Genomic DNA, 18,442 nt, shown 5'->3' with positions numbered 1-18,442 from the left:
ACCAAAAAAAAGAAAAAAAGATTTCTATGCTATTTTCACCCCAGGTTCATAGGAAAATGGAGGAATCTGTGTGCTTATCTGATTCCACTATTGATGAAATTGGAAGACACTCTTTAAGTCCTGCAGCACAATCTACTCAAATGATTACCAAAGAATATTTGCAATTATGTATGGAATCTCAGCTGAACTCATTTAAAGATGAACTCATGAAAGTGAACATGGAGTGGAAAAGTGAATTTAAAAAAACGCAAGAATGTTTCAATCTAATTATGCAAAAGAATGAGTTTCTTGAATTAGAGTTAAAATCAATTAAAGATGACCTTAACCATAAAGAGAACATCATAAGAAACCTGGAACAAAAATTAAATGACGCCGAGGATCGCACACGCAGGAAGAACTTAAGGATACATGGCATTTCGGAGGATATTAAGCAGGACTCTATCAGAACGTATTTGAAAGAATTGTTTTTAGATATGGGCATCCGTGATGTTGATAGAGACGATATGATTGAACGTGTACACAGAACGTTAAAACCAACGAATCTTGCTGAAGGAAAACCCAGAGATATAATTATTCGCTTCTCAACTTTCTTTATACGATACAAAATATTATTGGCAACAAGTAAATATGTTCCGAAAGTAGATAAATTTCAAAACTTAATGTTCTTTCAAGATCTCTCTCTATTTACTAGACAAAAGAGATTTGAATTTAAAGAAGTGACCAAGATTTTGAGAGAGCAAAATATTAGATACTCGTGGGGATTCCCAGTAAAATTGTTTATTATGTCCGCTCAGCATCAACCAGTTAAGCTATCAACGGTTGATGAAGCTAGGAGTTGGCTTAAAGGAAATGTAGTACATGGTTTGCAATAATAATCTCGCGGATGCGCGACTTCTGGGGGGGGATTTTTTTTTTTTTTTTTAGTGTGTGTTATTTATACAAAATTATATAGGTGTAATCTCATATTATATGGTTTTTGAAGGAGTGTAGGAGGAATATTCACTTGTGCTATTATTAAACTACAGGTATTGGTGAATTAATGGATTTGAAGGGTATGTACATATGCAATAATGATATAATTTAATCCACACTTAGTTTTAAAAATTTTTTTAATTAGATATAAAGCATTTTACCATTTGGAGTATGGTGTTTCTAATTTCACGATATATGCCACTTAACACATAATTATACTTATAACTTAAATCTTTTATATTTTTACGGGATCTTATTTCCCTAAGATATCTTTATTGATCACTTAGGATTAATTTTGGCATAGACAAGATTAATATGATTAACTGCCAAATACACTAGTTTTTTTTTTTTTGTTTATTTTTTTTTTTTTCGTTTTTTTTTTTGTTTATTTTTTTCCCCCTCACCCATTTGGTCTATTTATTATTCTTTCCTCAATATAGATTAGTTCCCGTATAGCTCCTCAACAAGGTGGAGTTACTATGTCCTGGGAGAATGTTGGGTTTTTTCTCCGATGTTTGGATAGTATTTGGGCTTCCATTAATTTTTGTAAATTGTGTTATTTGTGTGTGGATGTAGGATGTATGGATTGTGAGGGTGTCAAGCCTTATCAGGTTTATGTTAGTTATAATAACCATCCGAAACATGGAAGATCTATTTAAGATTATTTTGTTGAATGTTCAAGGTTTAAATCTGCCTCATAAAAGATATTCGCTATTCAATTATATAAATAATCATCATATAGACATATGTTGCGTCCAAGAAACACATTTGAAAAATGCAGATATCTACAGACTGAACAATAAAAGATATATGGTGCTTGAACATTCATCGTTACCTAGCAGGAAAAAGCGAGGTGTAGCTATCCTAATCTCAAATAAAATTAAAGTTGAGTTGATCTATAAGCAGAAGGATTCTCACGCTAGATATGTTTTCATAGTGTGTAAATTAGACGAGAGATTATTTTCTATTTTGAATATATATGCACCTAATTATAAACAGAACCATTTCTTAAATGGCACACTACAAAAAATTCAGAAATATACCCAGGGAACCTTTTTGTGTATGGGGGACTTTAATTGTGCTCCTGATGCAGTATTGGACACTCCCAGTCCCCGAGGTAGAACTCCTAACAGAAATCAAGTTAATTTATCTAATGCTTTCAGTATTACTCTTGGTAAATATAAACTCTATGACATTTGGAGGACGTTGAGACCGGCAGACAAAGATTATACCTTTTTTTCGGGTCGACATAAGACTTTTTCACGTATAGATCTTATATTAACTATATTAACATCTATGTACGAAGGATTATGCGTGAGTCAGATAGGTGGATTCATGACGTTTTCTGTCTACATATCTAGGCTCTGTGGCGCAATGGATAGCGCATTGGACTTCTAGCACTTGAGCAAAGCATTCAAAGGTTGTGGGTTCGAGTCCCACCAGAGTCATTGTTTTTCCAGTGGTTGACTGCATTTGATGTTCTTGTTTAGTTATAAGTTGCAATATCCACAAATTGTCTCAGAAAAATGTCTGTAATACTATTGACAGATCTTAATCTGACAGATTTTAATTGAAAGATTAAATTGTATTTCCAAATATCCACAATTTGTCTGTGAGAAATTATGGTAATCTGAAACAATAGAACTATCTAACACAAGTGTGGAAAGCAGTTTAGCGCTCCGTTTGTAAGATTAAAGTTTTGATGCCAAAATAATGCCAATATTCAAAGGTTGTGGGTTCGAGTCCCACTAGAGTGGTGTTTTTTTTCCAGTGGTTGACCGCATTTGATGTGCTTGTTTAGTTTTAGGTTGCAATATCACAAATTGTCTCTGAAAAATGTCTGTAATACAATTGACAGATTTTACTCTAGTGTGAAATGTGTTTCAGTAGTGGGCCCTGTGGCACATTATACAAAAGATGATCACATAGATTTCTTTGGGCAAAAAGATTAGGAAATGTACAACAGAAAATCAAGGGTGCCCTGTGACTCTTATGGAGCCACTTGGAGCCAAAGTCTTCATAACAATAGTTGGAGAAAGAATTAAAGTTTGCCTTTAAGTGTTTGAAACAGTACATCGCAATCAACTTTGATTTCATTAAAGGTGTTGGCAACGCACAATACGTAGAAGAACCCTGCATGCCCAGAGGGCGATAAGTTTGGTGGTCATATGGCACATCAAAAAACACATGTGAAATCTTAGCCTTCACATGCAGGATCTCAAGTCTGCTTACCCTGTGACTCTAATGAAGCCACTTTAAACCAATGCAGTGGCAAAAGGTCCCCTAAGAGCTAGTCCCTTGCCTTGAAACCATGTAAAAAAAATATCTTCTTCCGTAGCAGCAGTAGCTTGTCAGGATGGCCGAGTGGTCTAAGGGGCCAGACTCAAGTAATGCTATCTTCTCTCTGCGAGGATCTTCTGGTCTCCGTGTAGAGGCGTGGGTTCAAATCCCACTTCTGACAGTCATCTCTTTTTGTGCTTTGAGCTTCGTTTAATTCAACAATTTTTTGAGATCCAAGACTGAATTTAAGCGTTGAAAGAGTACATTGCAGAAGACATTGATTTCATAACATAAGACAGCAATGTACAATCTCTAGACTCAAAAGAACAGTAACCTGGGGATCTAAATCACCAGCAACCTCAAGACAACTCAAATCCGCAATCTTCCAATCCAAAGTCAGACACCTTACCAATTAAGCAACGAGGTCTGGACGGAACGCGAGAGTCTTATTCCGCACTTTGGAGACAAGACATACCGAAAGAGGTGAAAATAACGACCCAGGTGTAGATACTTTCCAATAGCTGTCACATAGATTTCTTGGGGGAAAGAGATTAGGAAGTGTACAACAGAAAATCAAGGGTGCCTGTGACTCTTATGGAGCCGCTTTGAGCCAAAGTCTTCATAACAATAGTTGGAAAAGAATTAATGTTTGCTCAAAGTTTTTGAAAGAGTAAATTGCAGACAACTTTGATTGAATCAAATCTCGCAACAACGCACTATCCGTAGAGGTACCGTGTAGGCCAAGATGGGGTTACATTCGGTGATCATATGGCACATTGGAAAAAAACACTTGAAATCTTAGTTTTGACATGTCTGCCTTTCATACCAAGAGGGACTAAAGATCTTGGGTGACACGTAACATGGAAATAAACTGTTGAAATCTTAGTTTCCACTTGCCTGACATTCATTGATATGGAAGAACTCTAAAGAACAACAGAGCCAAACCTCCATCAACTCCGACCACGAAGGGACTCGAACACTCAATCTTCCGATCCGAATTCAGACGCCTTATCCATTAGGCCACGCGGTCCGCATGTAAAGCTTGCGAAAAAATGTGTGGATACGTTTCTCATAGAGAAACATAACTATATTTCCTTTACTTCACATGCCACAATATGCTTTTTATGACCACTGTCCTTCCTCTGACTGATGTTAATTAAGAACACGCAGACAAACATAGGACACAGAAACGACTAATGCATTTGAAACATCTATGTACGAAGGATTATGCGTGAGTCAGATAGGTGGATTCATGACGTTTTCTGTCTACATATCGAGGCTCTGTGGCGCAATGGATAGCGCATTGGACTTCTAGCACTTGGCAAGGCATTCAAAGGTTGTGGGTTCGAGGCCCACCAGAGTCGTGGTTTTTCCAGTGGTTGACTGCATTTGATGTTCTTGTTTAGTTATAAGTTGCAATATCCACAAATTGTCTCTGAAAAATTTCTGTAATACTATTGACAGATCTTAATCTGACCGATTTTAATTGAAAGAATAAATTTTATTTCCAAATATCCACAATTTGTCTGTGAGAAATTATGGTAATCTGAAACAATAGAACGATCTAACACAAGTGTGGAAAGCAGTTTAGCGCTCCGTTTGTAAGATTAAAGTTTTGATGCGAAAATAATGCCAATATTCAAAGGTTGTGGGTTCAAGTCCCACTAGAGTCGTGTTTTTTTCCAGTGGTTGACTGCATTTGATGTGCTTGTTTAGTTTTTAGGTTACAATATCCACAAATTGTCTCTGAAAAATGTCTGTAATACAATTGACAGATTTTACTCTAGTGTGAAATGTGTTTCAGTAGTGGGCCCTGTGGCACATTATACAAAGGATGATCACATAGATTTCTTTCTGCAAAAAGATAAGGAAATGTACAACAGAAAATCAAGGGTGCCCTGTGACTCTTATGGAGCCACTTGGAGCCAAAGTCTTCATAACAATAGTTGGAGAAAAAATTAAAGTTTGCTTTTAAGTGTTTGAAACAGTACATCGCAATCAACTTTGATTTCATTAAAGGTGTTGGCAACGCACAATACGTAGAAGAACCCTGCATGGCCAGAGGGCGATAAGTTTGGTGGTCATATGGCACATCAAAAAACACATGTGAAATCTTAGCCTTCACATGCAGGATCTCAAGTCTGCTTACCCTGTGACTCTAATGAAGCCACTTTAAACCAATGCAATGGCAAAAGGTTGCCTTGAAACCATGTAAAAAAAAAAATCTTCTTTCGTAGCCGCTGTAGCTTGTCAGGATGGCCGAGTGGTCTAAGGTGCCAGACTCAAGAATGCTATATTCTCTCTGTGAGGGTCTTCTGGTCTCCATGTGGAGGTGTGGGTTCAAATCCCACTTCTGACAGTCGTCTTTTTTTGTGCATTGAGCTTTGTTTTTTTTGTGCATTGAACTTCAGGTGATGGCGTCCTGCGATCTGCCTCCCCGGTATGCCTGACGATCTTGCTGCGAACTCTCAGCGTGTGGCTAGCGTACGGTTTCTTCCCCCGGCTTCCTTGGAAGTTCTTCGGTTGCAGCAACCCCGGGAGAACATCCTGAGGTGTGGCAGCTACCGATTGATGCTCCATATTGAAGGACTCGGCTATAATTGTTAAATATTATTTATTTATTTATTTTTGGATCAAGATTGGAATTATTTTTTGGAACCTGTCTATATTACAATCATGATGGTGGAGGACATTCTAATTTGGTAACAGATCTAGGGATATTTCCATTGAAAAAAGAAAAGGAAAAGGGAAAAAATGTATGTTTATACTAATATATTGAAAGTACTATAATCATGTTGGAAACAGACTTTATAACTTAATCATGTTGGAAAACAGACTTTATAATTTAATCAAGCTACACAGGAGTAAGAAAATTGATCCCTTTATATGAATTCAACTTTACCAATCATGCTATCAATCATGCTATCAATTATGTTATCAACCCATTATCTATACACATGAATTCAGATTTGGATGGAATTAACTGATCCAGTTTATCTCCACTACGTGATACGGCTTGCGTCTTCTAATCATGTTGAAATCTAATTTAAATTATTAATTATTATAATTATGCTGGAATAGGACACCTTAATCTAATCAAGCTTGGAAGGAGGTGAAATTTGATTTGTCTCTGTGATTCTAATCAACTAGTGGATCATGGTCTATATATAAATTATTGATTTTGGGATCATATATTTTGATTCATATTTTGACACATACTTCACTAATGAATTTTGACACATACTTCACTAATGAATTTATAAAATTTTGATTATCACTCAATACTTGAACTGTGGTTATAAGAAGAAAAAAAAAGAAAGAAAAAAAAAAAATAAGGAAAAGGAGAGGAAAAAAAAAGTAAAAAATAAAAAGAAAAAAAAAAAGAAAAAAAATATAGTCATAATCTTTTTATTTGTTTATTTCGATATTTACAATAATAAAGAGGACACGATGGCGTCAAAAAGAGAGGATCCAAAATAAAAAAAAAGAGAGAAAAGAGATCTAGACCAAAAAAAAGAAAAAAAGATTTCTATGCTATTTTCACCCCAGGTTCATAGGAAAATGGAGGAATCTGTGTGCTTATCTGATTCCACTATTGATGAAATTGGAAGACACTCTTTAAGTCCTGCAGCACAATCTACTCAAATGATTACCAAAGAATATTTGCAATTATGTATGGAATCTCAGCTGAACTCATTTAAAGATGAACTCATGAAAGTGAACATGGAGTGGAAAAGTGAATTTAAAAAAACGCAAGAATGTTTCAATCTAATTATGCAAAAGAATGAGTTTCTTGAATTAGAGTTAAAATCAATTAAAGATGACCTTAACCATAAAGAGAACATCATAAGAAACCTGGAACAAAAATTAAATGACGCCGAGGATCGCACACGCAGGAAGAACTTAAGGATACATGGCATTTCGGAGGATATTAAGCAGGACTCTATCAGAACGTATTTGAAAGAATTGTTTTTAGATATGGGCATCCGTGATGTTGATAGAGACGATATGATTGAACGTGTACACAGAACGTTAAAACCAAAGAATCTTGCTGAAGGAAAACCCAGAGATATAATTATTCGCTTCTCAACTTTCTTTATACGATACAAAATATTATTGGCAACAAGTAAATATGTTCCGAAAGTAGATAAATTTCAAAACTTAATGTTCTTTCAAGATCTCTCTCTATTTACTAGACAAAAGAGATTTGAATTTAAAGAAGTGACCAAGATTTTGAGAGAGCAAAATATTAGATACTCGTGGGGATTCCCAGTAAAATTGTTTATTATGTCCGCTCAGCATCAACCAGTTAAGCTATCAACGGTTGATGAAGCTAGGAGTTGGCTTAAAGGAAATGTAGTACATGGTTTGCAATAATAATCTCGCGGATGCGCGACTTCTGGGGGGGGATTTTTTTTTTTTTTTTTAGTGTGTGTTATTTATACAAAATTATATAGGTGTAATCTCATATTATATGGTTTTTGAAGGAGTGTAGGAGGAATATTCACTTGTGCTATTATTAAACTACAGGTATTGGTGAATTAATGGATTTGAAGGGTATGTACATATGCAATAATGATATAATTTAATCCACACTTAGTTTTAAAAAAAAATTTAATTAGATATAAAGCATTTTACCATTTGGAGTATGGTGTTTCTAATTTCACGATATATGCCACTTAACACATAATTATACTTATAACTTAAATCTTTTATATTTTTACGGGATCTTATTTCCCTAAGATATCTTTATTGATCACTTAGGATTAATTTTGGCATAGACAAGATTAATATGATTAACTGCCAAATACACTAGTTTGTTTTTTTTTGTTTATTTTTTTTTTTTTCGTTTTTTTTTTGTTTATTTTTTTCCCCCTCACCCATTTGGTCTATTTATTATTCTTTCCTCAATATAGATTAGTTCCCGTATAGCTCCTCAACAAGGTGGAGTTACTATGTCCTGGGAGAATGTTGGGTTTTTTCTCCGATGTTTGGATAGTATTTGGGCTTCCATTAATTTTTGTAAATTGTGTTATTTGTGTGTGGATGTAGGATGTATGGATTGTGAGGGTGTCAAGCCTTATCAGGTTTATGTTAGTTATAATAACCATCCGAAACATGGAAGATCTATTTAAGATTATTTTGTTGAATGTTCAAGGTTTAAATCTGCCTCATAAAAGATATTCGCTATTCAATTATATAAATAATCATCATATAGACATATGTTGCGTCCAAGAAACACATTTGAAAAATGCAGATATCTACAGACTGAACAATAAAAGATATATGGTGCTTGAACATTCATCGTTACCTAGCAGGAAAAAGCGAGGTGTAGCTATCCTAATCTCAAATAAAATTAAAGTTGAGTTGATCTATAAGCAGAAGGATTCTCACGCTAGATATGTTTTCATAGTGTGTAAATTAGACGAGAGATTATTTTCTATTTTGAATATATATGCACCTAATTATAAACAGAACCATTTCTTAAATGGCACACTACAAAAAATTCAGAAATATACCCAGGGAACCTTTTTGTGTATGGGGGACTTTAATTGTGCTCCTGATGCAGTATTGGACACTCCCAGTCCCCGAGGTAGAACTCCTAACAGAAATCAAGTTAATTTATCTAATGCTTTCAGTATTACTCTTGGTAAATATAAACTCTATGACATTTGGAGGACGTTGAGACCGGCAGACAAAGATTATACCTTTTTTTCGGGTCGACATAAGACTTTTTCACGTATAGATCTTATATTAACTATATTAACATCTATGTACGAAGGATTATGCGTGAGTCAGATAGGTGGATTCATGACGTTTTCTGTCTACATATCTAGGCTCTGTGGCGCAATGGATAGCGCATTGGACTTCTAGCACTTGAGCAAGGCATTCAAAGGTTGTGGGTTCGAGTCTCACCAGAGTCATTGTTTTTCCAGTGGTTGACTGCATTTGATGTTCTTGTTTAGTTATAAGTTGCAATATCCACAAATTGTCTCAGAAAAATGTCTGTAATACTATTGACAGATCTTAATCTGACAGATTTTAATTGAAAGATTAAATTGTATTTCCAAATATCCACAATTTGTCTGTGAGAAATTATGGTAATCTGAAACAATAGAACTATCTAACACAAGTGTGGAAAGCAGTTTAGCGCTCCGTTTGTAAGATTAAAGTTTTGATGCCAAAATAATGCCAATATTCAAAGGTTGTGGGTTCGAGTCCCACTAGAGTGGTGTTTTTTTTCCAGTGGTTGACCGCATTTGATGTGCTTGTTTAGTTTTAGGTTGCAATATCCACAAATTGTCTCTGAAAAATGTCTGTAATACAATTGACAGATTTTACTCTAGTGTGAAATGTGTTTCAGTAGTGGGCCCTGTGGCACATTATACAAAAGATGATCACATAGATTTCTTTGGGCAAAAAGATTAGGAAATGTACAACAGAAAATCAAGGGTGCCCTGTGACTCTTATGGAGCCACTTGGAGCCAAAGTCTTCATAACAATAGTTGGAGAAAGAATTAAAGTTTGCCTTTAAGTGTTTGAAACAGTACATCGCAATCAACTTTGATTTCATTAAAGGTGTTGGCAACGCACAATACGTAGAAGAACCCTGCATGCCCAGAGGGCGATAAGTTTGGTGGTCATATGGCACATCAAAAAACACATGTGAAATCTTAGCCTTCACATGCAGGATCTCAAGTCTGCTTACCCTGTGACTCTAATGAAGCCACTTTAAACCAATGCAGTGGCAAAAGGTCCCCTAAGAGCTAGTCCCTTGCCTTGAAACCATGTAAAAAAAATATCTTCTTCCGTAGCAGCAGTAGCTTGTCAGGATGGCCGAGTGGTCTAAGGGGCCAGACTCAAGTAATGCTATCTTCTCTCTGCGAGGATCTTCTGGTCTCCGTGTAGAGGCGTGGGTTCAAATCCCACTTCTGACAGTCATCTCTTTTTGTGCTTTGAGCTTCGTTTAATTCAACAATTTTTTGAGATCCAAGACTGAATTTAAGCGTTGAAAGAGTACATTGCAGAAGACATTGATTTCATAACATAAGACAGCAATGTACAATCTCTAGACTCAAAAGAACAGTAACCTGGGGATCTAAATCACCAGCAACCTCAAGACAACTCAAATCCGCAATCTTCCAATCCAAAGTCAGACACCTTACCAATTAAGCAACGAGGTCTGGACGGAACGCGAGAGTCTTATTCCGCACTTTGGAGACAAGACATACCGAAAGAGGTGAAAATAACGACCCAGGTGTAGATACTTTCCAATAGCTGTCACATAGATTTCTTGGGGGAAAGAGATTAGGAAGTGTACAACAGAAAATCAAGGGTGCCTGTGACTCTTATGGAGCCGCTTTGAGCCAAAGTCTTCATAACAATAGTTGGAAAAGAATTAATGTTTGCTCAAAGTTTTTGAAAGAGTAAATTGCAGACAACTTTGATTGAATCAAATCTCGCAACAACGCACTATCCGTAGAGGTACCGTGTAGGCCAAGATGGGGTTACATTCGGTGATCATATGGCACATTGGAAAAAAACACTTGAAATCTTAGTTTTGACATGTCTGCCTTTCATACCAAGAGGGACTAAAGATCTTGGGTGACACGTAACATGGAAATAAACTGTTGAAATCTTAGTTTCCACTTGCCTGACATTCATTGATATGGAAGAACTCTAAAGAACAACAGAGCCAAACCTCCATCAACTCCGACCACGAAGGGACTCGAACACTCAATCTTCCGATCCGAATACAGACGCCTTATCCATTAGGCCACGCAGTCCGCATGTAAAGCTTGCGAAAAAATGTGTGGATACGTTTCTCATAGAGAAACATAACTATATTTCCTTTACTTCACATGCCACAATATGCTTTTTATGACCACTGTCCTTCCTCTGACTGATGTTAATTAAGAACACGCAGACAAACATAGGACACAGAAACGACTAATGCATTTGAAACATCTATGTACGAAGGATTATGCGTGAGTCAGATAGGTGGATTCATGACGTTTTCTGTCTACATATCGAGGCTCTGTGGCGCAATGGATAGCGCATTGGACTTCTAGCACTTGGCAAGGCATTCAAAGGTTGTGGGTTCGAGGCCCACCAGAGTCGTGGTTTTTCCAGTGGTTGACTGCATTTGATGTTCTTGTTTAGTTATAAGTTGCAATATCCACAAATTGTCTCTGAAAAATTTCTGTAATACTATTGACAGATCTTAATCTGACAGATTTTAATTGAAAGATTAAATTGTATTTCCAAATATCCACAATTTGTCTGTGAGAAATTATGGTAATCTGAAACAATAGAACGATCTAACACAAGTGTGGAAAGCAGTTTAGCGCTCCGTTTGTAAGATTAAAGTTTTGATGCGAAAATAATGCCAATATTCAAAGGTTGTGGGTTCAAGTCCCACTAGAGTCGTGTTTTTTTCCAGTGGTTGACTGCATTTGATGTGCTTGTTTAGTTTTTAGGTTACAATATCCACAAATTGTCTCTGAAAAATGTCTGTAATACAATTGACAGATTTTACTCTAGTGTGAAATGTGTTTCAGTAGTGGGCCCTGTGGCACATTATACAAAGGATGATCACATAGATTTCTTTCTGCAAAAAGATAAGGAAATGTACAACAGAAAATCAAGGGTGCCCTGTGACTCTTATGGAGCCACTTGGAGCCAAAGTCTTCATAACAATAGTTGGAGAAAAAATTAAAGTTTGCTTTTAAGTGTTTGAAACAGTACATCGCAATCAACTTTGATTTCATTAAAGGTGTTGGCAACGCACAATACGTAGAAGAACCCTGCATGGCCAGAGGGCGATAAGTTTGGTGGTCATATGACACATCAAAAAACACATGTGAAATCTTAGCCTTCACATGCAGGATCTCAAGTCTGCTTAACCTGTGACTCTAATGAAGCCACTTTAAACCAATGCAATGGCAAAAGGTTGCCTTGAAACCATGTAAAAAAAAAAATCTTCTTTCGTAGCCGCTGTAGCTTGTCAGGATGGCCGAGTGGTCTAAGGTGCCAGACTCAAGAATGCTATATTCTCTCTGTGAGGGTCTTCTGGTCTCCATGTGGAGGTGTGGGTTCAAATCCCACTTCTGACAGTCGTCTTTTTTTGTGCATTGAGCTTTGTTTTTTTTGTGCATTGAACTTCAGGTGATGGCGTCCTGCGATCTGCCTCCCCGGTATGCCTGACGATCTTGCTGCGAACTCTCAGCGTGTGGCTAGCGTACGGTTTCTTCCCCCGGCTTCCTTGGAAGTTCTTCGGTTGCAGCAACCCCGGGAGAACATCCTGAGGTGTGGCAGCTACCGATTGATGCTCCATATTGAAGGACTCGGCTATAATTGTTAAATATTATTTATTTATTTATTTTTGGATCAAGATTGGAATTATTTTTTGGAACCTGTCTATATTACAATCATGATGGTGGAGGACATTCTAATTTGGTAACAGATCTAGGGATATTTCCATTGAAAAAAGAAAAGGAAAAGGGAAAAAATGTATGTTTATACTAATATATTGAAAGTACTATAATCATGTTGGAAACAGACTTTATAACTTAATCATGTTGGAAAACAGACTTTATAATTTAATCAAGCTACACAGGAGTAAGAAAATTGATCCCTTTATATGAATTCAACTTTACCAATCATGCTATCAATCATGCTATCAATTATGTTATCAACCCATTATCTATACACATGAATTCAGATTTGGATGGAATTAACTGATCCAGTTTATCTCCACTACGTGATACGGCTTGCGTCTTCTAATCATGTTGAAATCTAATTTAAATTATTAATTATTATAATTATGCTGGAATAGGACACCTTAATCTAATCAAGCTTGGAAGGAGGTGAAATTTGATTTGTCTCTGTGATTCTAATCAACTAGTGGATCATGGTCTATATATAAATTATTGATTTTGGGATCATATATTTTGATTCATATTTTGACACATACTTCACTAATGAATTTTGACACATACTTCACTAATGAATTTATAAAATTTTGATTATCACTCAATACTTGAACTGTGGTTATAAGAAGAAAAAAAAAGAAAGAAAAAAAAAAAAAATAAGGAAAAGGAGAGGAAAAAAAAAGTAAAAAATAAAAAGAAAAAAAAAAAGAAAAAAAATATAGTCATAATCTTTTTATTTGTTTATTTCGATATTTACAATAATAAAGAGGACACGATGGCGTCAAAAAGAGAGGATCCAAAATAAAAAAAAAGAGAGAAAAGAGATCTAGACCAAAAAAAAGAAAAAAAGATTTCTATGCTATTTTCACCCCAGGTTCATAGGAAAATGGAGGAATCTGTGTGCTTATCTGATTCCACTATTGATGAAATTGGAAGACACTCTTTAAGTCCTGCAGCACAATCTACTCAAATGATTACCAAAGAATATTTGCAATTATGTATGGAATCTCAGCTGAACTCATTTAAAGATGAACTCATGAAAGTGAACATGGAGTGGAAAAGTGAATTTAAAAAAACGCAAGAATGTTTCAATCTAATTATGCAAAAGAATGAGTTTCTTGAATTAGAGTTAAAATCAATTAAAGATGACCTTAACCATAAAGAGAACATCATAAGAAACCTGGAACAAAAATTAAATGACGCCGAGGATCGCACACGCAGGAAGAACTTAAGGATACATGGCATTTCGGAGGATATTAAGCAGGACTCTATCAGAACGTATTTGAAAGAATTGTTTTTAGATATGGGCATCCGTGATGTTGATAGAGACGATATGATTGAACGTGTACACAGAACGTTAAAACCAAAGAATCTTGCTGAAGGAAAACCCAGAGATATAATTATTCGCTTCTCAACTTTCTTTATACGATACAAAATATTATTGGCAACAAGTAAATATGTTCCGAAAGTAGATAAATTTCAAAACTTAATGTTCTTTCAAGATCTCTCTCTATTTACTAGACAAAAGAGATTTGAATTTAAAGAAGTGACCAAGATTTTGAGAGAGCAAAATATTAGATACTCGTGGGGATTCCCAGTAAAATTGTTTATTATGTCCGCTCAGCATCAACCAGTTAAGCTATCAACGGTTGATGAAGCTAGGAGTTGGCTTAAAGGAAATGTAGTACATGGTTTGCAATAATAATCTCGCGGATGCGCGACTTCTGGGGGGGGATTTTTTTTTTTTTTTTTAGTGTGTGTTATTTATACAAAATTATATAGGTGTAATCTCATATTATATGGTTTTTGAAGGAGTGTAGGAGGAATATTCACTTGTGCTATTATTAAACTACAGGTATTGGTGAATTAATGGATTTGAAGGGTATGTACATATGCAATAATGATATAATTTAATCCACACTTAGTTTTAAAAAAAAATTTAATTAGATATAAAGCATTTTACCATTTGGAGTATGGTGTTTCTAATTTCACGATATATGCCACTTAACACATAATTATACTTATAACTTAAATCTTTTATATTTTTACGGGATCTTATTTCCCTAAGATATCTTTATTGATCACTTAGGATTAATTTTGGCATAGACAAGATTAATATGATTAACTGCCAAATACACTAGTTTTTTTTTTTTTGTTTATTTATTTTTTTTTCGTTTTTTTTTTGTTTATTTTTTTCCCCCTCACCCATTTGGTCTATTTATTATTCTTTCCTCAATATAGATTAGTTCCCGTATAGCTCCTCAACAAGGTGGAGTTACTATGTCCTGGGAGAATGTTGGGTTTTTTCTCCGATGTTTGGATAGTATTTGGGCTTCCATTAATTTTTGTAAATTGTGTTATTTGTGTGTGGATGTAGGATGTATGGATTGTGAGGGTGTCAAGCCTTATCAGGTTTATGTTAGTTATAATAACCATCCGAAACATGGAAGATCTATTTAAGATTATTTTGTTGAATGTTCAAGGTTTAAATCTGCCTCATAAAAGATATTCGCTATTCAATTATATAAATAATCATCATATAGACATATGTTGCGTCCAAGAAACACATTTGAAAAATGCAGATATCTACAGACTGAACAATAAAAGATATATGGTGCTTGAACATTCATCGTTACCTAGCAGGAAAAAGCGAGGTGTAGCTATCCTAATCTCAAATAAAATTAAAGTTGAGTTGATCTATAAGCAGAAGGATTCTCACGCTAGATATGTTTTCATAGTGTGTAAATTAGACGAGAGATTATTTTCTATTTTGAATATATATGCACCTAATTATAAACAGAACCATTTCTTAAATGGCACACTACAAAAAATTCAGAAATATACCCAGGGAACCTTTTTGTGTATGGGGGACTTTAATTGTGCTCCTGATGCAGTATTGGACACTCCCAGTCCCCGAGGTAGAACTCCTAACAGAAATCAAGTTAATTTATCTAATGCTTTCAGTATTACTCTTGGTAAATATAAACTCTATGACATTTGGAGGACGTTGAGACCGGCAGACAAAGATTATACCTTTTTTTCGGGTCGACATAAGACTTTTTCACGTATAGATCTTATATTAACTACAGCGAACGTGATTTCAGATTGTAAGCGCATTAGTATAGGAAATGCAGCCTGGACAGATCATGATCCAGTTTGTCTGGAAATAGAAAAGAAATTTCATTTGACTTTACGCCCTTGGATAAATGAATCATCATTAGGCTGTAAGGATTCTCTTGATTACATTTCCCAGACGACCACTCAGTTTTTTCTTGAGAATTTGACGCATAATATGAGTCTGGGTAATATCTGGTGCGCTTATAAATGTGTCTTGAGAGGATATTTAATTAAAAAAGATGCATATAATAGGAAAAAAGGAAAAGAAAAATTGTCTGATCTATATATTTCATTGAGTAATTTAAAAAGGAAGTGCGGTCAATCTCATGGAGAACAAGACATTATGAATATGATTAAAATCAAAAAAGAAATTGAGGACCGTTTAATAAGTAAAGCAAATTATAATTTGATTAAGTTAAAGCAAAAATTCTACTACGCTGGGAACCGGGCAGAGAAACAGCTTACCAACCAATTAAAAAATAGAAATTTAAAAAATCGAATTCTTAAACTTATAGATGGGGATAAATATATTTCTAGTCCTGATAATATTGGGACATCTTTTGGTAAGTTTTATACATCCCTGTATAATATTGTAGGTCAATCCCAAGATGATGTACAGATGAGACAATATCTGCAGGACTCCAGATTGCCGAAGTTGACTGATACATTGATAGAACAATTGGACGCTCCCTTTTTGGAGAGTGAAGTAAATGTAGCGATAAAAAAACTAAAAGTACGTAAAGCTCCTGGTCCCGACGGATATACAGCACTGTTTTATAAAAAACTGTCCAAATTGATAGTTCCGCACCTAACAAGTATGTTCAACGAAATCAGCGCAAATAAGTCCTTTCCTAATGGCATGTTGGAGGCTATTATTCTTCCTATACCTAAAGCTGGGAAAGAGTGCCGATTATAGGCCAATCTCTTTGATTAATTTGGATACTAAAATATACTCTTCAATACTAGCTGCCCGTTTAAAACCATTGTGCCCACAGTTAATTTGTAGAGATCAGTCTGGCTTTATAAAAGGAAGACAATCTAGTGATAATGTCCGTAAGATTATTGACATAGTAGAATATGTAACCACTCATGAAATTCCATCAATCCTCTTGGCTTTGGACGCGGAAAAGGCCTTTGACCGGGTTAACTGGACCTTCTTAGAACAGACATTGAGGTCTTATGGCTTTGGTGAAGGCTTTATTCGAGCTGTTATGGCGTTGTATACAACACCAACCGCAATGGTAGTTGGTCAAGGCTTTAAATCGGAACGTTTTAGATTAAATAACGGGACTCGACAAGGTTGCCCATTGGCACCTTTGCTATATATTCTCACATTAGAACCATTAGCTTCGAGAATTAGACTCAATAAAAGCATTAAAGGAATAAGAATTGGTGATTTGGAAAATAAACTTTGTCTATACGCGGATGACATATTACTATCTCTGTATGATCCGTTAAATTCAGTTGATCATTTGATGGCCGAAATTAATTTATTTAGCAGCTTCTCGAATTATAAATTGAATATCACAAAAACACAAGCTGTAATGATGAATATCTCAGCTTCATCAAAAACTAGCATTGAGGAATCCTTCGAATTCTCTTGGGCGACCGATAAAATCGACTACCTGGGGGTTGTAATCCCAATCAAGATTTCGGAAATTATAGAAGTTAACTTTAGTAAATTACGAGATGAATTGATTAAGCAAATTAAAGAGTGGAAAGGCCTTTTTATTTCTTGGCTTGGTAGAATGAATGTCATTAGATCCTATATAGTCCCCAAATGGTTATATCTTCTTCAAATGATTCCGGTCAGGCTCCCGTTGTTAGATTGGTTTGTGATTGAGCAAGAGTTGACAGGCTTCTCAAATCTGGAATGCATACTTTGGCTACATCATTTTAAGCTTAAATCAATTAGAAATAACCTACCAATTACTCTCCATAGTTCTATGGAGTTTTGGGAGTATATTAAGCCTTGATTAGGCCTCCGTAATAAAATAGTTTCAACAGCTCCGCTTGAAACTCTCCAGTATAATATCTCCCAATTAAATTTGAGAAACTGGACCAACTATAGGAATAAAAGGATTATAGATATTTTGATACAGGATAAAACAAAAACGTTCTCTCAGCTCTCAGAGGAATTTGAATTCGGCAATCTGGAGTCCTTCAATGTCTTTAGGATAACTTTCTATGTTAGATCTCATTTGTATGTGCAGTCCTCATCTATTTTGAGTCAAAAGATCTGCGATATGTTTTCTACAGAAATTATTCTAAAAAGCCTAAAAAAGTGGTATATACTGCTTGAAGAAATAGAAACTCCCCTTGTTCATATTGCATTAAAATCATGGCAATCAGACTTAAAGTGTCTGATAGATTTAAATATATGGATTGGTAGTTTATTTGAAATTAATAAAATTTCGCATTGCCTCAACATGATTGAACTGCATTACAAGATAATGTGGAGATGGTATATAACCCCGGTGAAACAGTGTAAATTTAATTATAATGCGTCCCCTCTCTGTTGGAGATGCCGTTCTTCTTTAGGATCATTCTCCCATATCTGGTGGGAATGCCCACAGATCCAAAGTATTTGGCAAGATATATTTAAGCTCATTTCTGATACTTTAAATCAAAACATAGCA

The 18,442-nt window shown here is 35.3% G+C and overlaps 8 non-coding genes across 8 annotated transcripts; all 8 read left to right on the top strand.

The window, feature by feature from the left end:
• The first annotated feature begins 2,332 nt into the window (after positions 1–2,332).
• TRNAR-UCU (transfer RNA arginine (anticodon UCU)) lies at positions 2,333–2,420 on the top strand. Its single transcript is given in 2 exon segments — positions 2,333–2,369; positions 2,385–2,420. It is a non-coding gene; the product is annotated as a tRNA-Arg (tRNA).
• Positions 2,421–3,322: 902 nt separating this feature from the next.
• TRNAL-CAA (transfer RNA leucine (anticodon CAA)) lies at positions 3,323–3,433 on the top strand. The gene is made up of 2 exons: positions 3,323–3,360; positions 3,388–3,433. It is a non-coding gene; the product is annotated as a tRNA-Leu (tRNA).
• Positions 3,434–4,529: 1,096 nt separating this feature from the next.
• TRNAR-UCU (transfer RNA arginine (anticodon UCU)) lies at positions 4,530–4,616 on the top strand. Its single transcript is given in 2 exon segments — positions 4,530–4,566; positions 4,581–4,616. It is a non-coding gene; the product is annotated as a tRNA-Arg (tRNA).
• Positions 4,617–5,501: 885 nt separating this feature from the next.
• Positions 5,502–5,611, top strand: TRNAL-CAA (transfer RNA leucine (anticodon CAA)). The gene is made up of 2 exons: positions 5,502–5,539; positions 5,566–5,611. It is a non-coding gene; the product is annotated as a tRNA-Leu (tRNA).
• A 3,477-nt stretch (positions 5,612–9,088) lies between these two features.
• On the top strand, positions 9,089–9,176 carry TRNAR-UCU (transfer RNA arginine (anticodon UCU)). Its single transcript is given in 2 exon segments — positions 9,089–9,125; positions 9,141–9,176. It is a non-coding gene; the product is annotated as a tRNA-Arg (tRNA).
• Positions 9,177–10,079: 903 nt separating this feature from the next.
• TRNAL-CAA (transfer RNA leucine (anticodon CAA)) lies at positions 10,080–10,190 on the top strand. The gene is made up of 2 exons: positions 10,080–10,117; positions 10,145–10,190. It is a non-coding gene; the product is annotated as a tRNA-Leu (tRNA).
• A 1,096-nt stretch (positions 10,191–11,286) lies between these two features.
• TRNAR-UCU (transfer RNA arginine (anticodon UCU)) lies at positions 11,287–11,373 on the top strand. Its single transcript is given in 2 exon segments — positions 11,287–11,323; positions 11,338–11,373. It is a non-coding gene; the product is annotated as a tRNA-Arg (tRNA).
• An 885-nt stretch (positions 11,374–12,258) lies between these two features.
• On the top strand, positions 12,259–12,368 carry TRNAL-CAA (transfer RNA leucine (anticodon CAA)). Its single transcript has 2 exons — positions 12,259–12,296; positions 12,323–12,368. It is a non-coding gene; the product is annotated as a tRNA-Leu (tRNA).
• The last annotated feature ends 6,074 nt before the right edge of the window (positions 12,369–18,442 follow it).

Source organism: Sceloporus occidentalis, unplaced genomic scaffold, assembly GCF_023333645.1.
Source record: "Sceloporus occidentalis isolate IW3139 unplaced genomic scaffold, rSceOcc1.0.p SCAF_102, whole genome shotgun sequence".
Classification (NCBI taxonomy): domain Eukaryota; kingdom Metazoa; phylum Chordata; class Lepidosauria; order Squamata; family Phrynosomatidae; genus Sceloporus; species Sceloporus occidentalis.
This window is presented reverse-complemented; position numbering and strand designations above follow the sequence as displayed.